Here is a 1,507-nt window from a genome sequence, read left to right on the forward strand (position 1 = left end):
CCCCCCCCTCCCCATCTTCCCAAGTCACAACTCAAATCATTGAATACGACCAAATTTTCAGAAAAACTAAGACTTCTTTCCACTATTTTTGCCAACCAGCAATAGCGACAGAGACAGATATTTGTGGCAAAGTGAGAACAATATTAAAAATACAGTAAGTTTTGATCTTTTTTTAAAACTTTTTTTTTTCAGCACAGGAGATATTTTTGCTAAAGAAATGGGAAAAGTTCTCCGAGCACGTTTTTTCCCCGAGGGCTGACAACGGCCGCTCATTCTCCATCAAACAGGAAAGTCAAATTTTGTGTTCTCGGCTTGTGAAAAGAAGAAGTTCTACAGTCAAAGTCAAAGAGAATTTTAATTTGAACTTGACAGCATTTCAGTTCACAAAAGTAATCAATTTCACAGATAAAACAAGAGAGAAAAAAAGAGGAAGCAGTATAAAAAAGGGACACGTTGACGTTAGCGAAACAAATTCCCCTCAAACACAATGTTCCGTTTATTGCTGAAAAGCAAACAGAGTTATTACAATAAGAACAGCATCCTTTCCTCTGTGCTTGACACGGACAATTGAGAACATCAGGAAGTTCACATTTCTGAGCGTCTTCTGACAAAGAAACAGCTCCACAGTAGGGAGTGGCAAAACAACTTTTCTACTCAGAGTTTTACGGCATTTACAACACACAATTAGCTCACATTATAAAAGTCTGAAATCAGAGAAGTTACTGGAGAGAAAACCAACAACAAAAGGAGGGGGACAAATAAAGACGACATATGTTGGATAGGAGAGGGGGAGCAAACCACACTATATCACCCGCCAACCACCCGCTAAAACAGCTTTAGAAAAAAGATCTTTCGGAGAGCTATGGTGGTACAGTCAAACCATGGGTATGAACCACCACATCCCCCAGCGTTGGTGTAAATCCTATACAAAAAAATAAACCCCTACAATATACATGAACACTCAATTTGAACACATCAGCACAGTAGGACTTTAAGTTTAGGAAGAGTTTTACGGCATTTGTAAACACGATAAGGTCCTATAAGTGCCAAAGATGAGAGCTGTTACAAGAGAGTAACAAACATAAAAAAACAAGGAGGAGAGATAAGAAGAATGATAGATGTTTACTAAGAAAGAAGGAGCAGACCACACCAGAGCACCCGCCAACCACCTAAATAAGATCTACTCCTCTCCCATGTATACAGAGGAATCTAAAACAGTCAAATCGGCTGAAACAAAACTCGGAGAATCCACAAAACAGTGATCAAACAAAAGACAAGAAAACCCCCCCATTTGTTCCCATCTATTTCAGCAACCTCTCAACACCCAAACCTGGCTAAACAGAAGAAAATCTGGCAGTAAATGTAGGACCTACCAGTGGCACCCTCCACCCACCCCTTCTATGAACGGTGACGATACATAATTAAACAACATCTTTCTCAGGGCCAACACTATTGCATTTCTGTCACGATACATACAATGAGGTCCCTTCCACTTGAGATTGGGGGG

This window comes from Aplysia californica, unplaced genomic scaffold, assembly GCF_000002075.1.
Source record: "Aplysia californica isolate F4 #8 unplaced genomic scaffold, AplCal3.0 scaffold00744, whole genome shotgun sequence".
Lineage (NCBI taxonomy): Eukaryota > Metazoa > Mollusca > Gastropoda > Aplysiida > Aplysiidae > Aplysia > Aplysia californica.